We start from the raw sequence: 2049 nt of genomic DNA, 5'->3' as shown, positions 1-2049 counted from the left end.
TCTGTTGGTCCATTTCTTTAACTGTCAATAGTCTAACCAAGGAAGAAAAAAATATATTTGCCGCTCGGCTCAGAGATGAAGTAACGCGCTGCATTTTTCGGCAGTAACTCGTTACTGAAAAAGTAACGCCATTATTTATAATGCCGTTATTCCCATCACTAACTACAGATAATTCCTGCAGTTTTCACAAACTGACGCTTCCTTCTGAGGTCAACACTTCCTTATAAAGTCTGTTGGGTTTGTGGATTTGCAAAGCCAGTAGGCTTATTACCACAAATTGTAACTTGTGGATGATGTTAGGCTGTCCTTCTATTTTGTCAAAAAGGCTTATATTCTTTCTCAGCGATGGTGGCAGGAATCAGATAAGGCTTTGAAGTGGATAGTGCCACAAACACACAACTGAGCTGTTAATGAACAGCCTCTGTGAGAAGCGCAATGCTTTTGTTCCATTGGTTGGTTGTTGGGTTGGGTGGGTGGGTTGGTGACGAGTCAGCAGGGATATGGAAGATGTGAGGGGTTTTGAAGTCGAATCATTTATTCTAGGCTCTGCTCCCAAGGCGCTCGGGCAGCAGCATTTATTTAGCTGTTGTTTAGCTGTTGTGTGGCAGTCTGCTCTGTTGTGTATTGTGTTTTTGAGTGGATGCTTTTCCCATACGCTTTTAAAGACTGTGTGTGTGTGTGTGTGTGTGTGTGTGTATGTTACTCTGCACTTCAACTTCAACTTCAAAGGCAGGCTTTAAGAAAGCTTCTCTGCGCTGTCTCATGCAACTCTTGTCCCTTTAATGAGGTTTCATCCTTCCCAAGACTTTGTGGATAACAAGACACAGTTTGTGGAAAGAGGATATATGTATATATGCATGTTTGTAGTGTTTGTATTACAGTTCATGCAATTTCATAGTGGGGTAATGTATAAATATCTCTATTACCTCATATATTATAAGCCTCCGTGCTGCAACACTTTGAGGAAATTGAGTTCTCCTTAACTTTATAGGCAGTGTGCTTTTATCCCTGAGTCAGTGGAGTATTTCTGAATAAATTTAAAAGTGAGAAATAAGCCATGCAGTTACACAGTCAAGCTTCATTTAGAGTTGAGTACATCAATCTAAAATCACTAGATTAAAAGGTTGTTCATGAGTTTTGTGAGATGCATGTGTAATTTGCTCCCAGTAATTCACTGATTTGTCAAGTTCCAACCGTGAGCTAGTTTGATTCAGTAGTTGTTTTCCAGACTTAAATCTGGTAGCTTGTTGGTCACTGAATCATCCTTATGTTTTACAAAGTAAACACATAATTTATATTTACACTTATTTAGGCCTTAGGGAAACACAAGAAGTGTGCAATCATGCAACGTAAACCTTTTTGTAAACATCATTTTCTTTTTGAAATTCACATCTGAAGAAGTATATCCAAGACTGGGTATCTGTGGCTCACACCTAAACCCGCTCCAATGGAAATCAATTTTTTTTATTCTTGTTAACATGTCCTGTGTACATGACTTGTATATGCTACAAAACATCACATCAAAACATCATGAGCCAAATGTGCAGTTCATGCCATGGTTGAGTATCTTTGCCTTGAAACTGCACTATACCAATGAAAGTCTCTACATTATTCAGGCAGCCATGGTTTCATACATCACATACTTAAGGAATCAATCCCATCAACTTTTGGCTGGGGCATTCCATAGCATACTATGACAGTGGTGGTGGTGGTGGTGGTGGGGGGGGGAGGCTCAGGGAAAGAGTAGCTGCACTTCAAACCTCTTTTCAGATTTTCTTTTTTACTTTTTTATGGGAAAACCATGTTAAACAAAATATTAATCATAGTAGATTATTTTCACATACTTTAAAATATGTCTGGAGGAGGACTTAAAGTAATAAATTGTGTATCTGTTTGCTGTGTATTGAATCCAGCAAATGGGTAATACCTAATAAAATTAAAGATATTGTAGATGGCAGCATATTTTTTTTTGTCTGTTGAAGCTTATCTATTCCACCTCCCCTTTGACCGACTTAGATAGAGGTCTGTGGGGGAATACGTATAGAATCC

The sequence above is a fragment of the Etheostoma spectabile genome, chromosome 13, assembly GCF_008692095.1.
Source record: "Etheostoma spectabile isolate EspeVRDwgs_2016 chromosome 13, UIUC_Espe_1.0, whole genome shotgun sequence".
NCBI classification, from domain to species: domain Eukaryota; kingdom Metazoa; phylum Chordata; class Actinopteri; order Perciformes; family Percidae; genus Etheostoma; species Etheostoma spectabile.
This window is presented reverse-complemented; position numbering follows the sequence as displayed.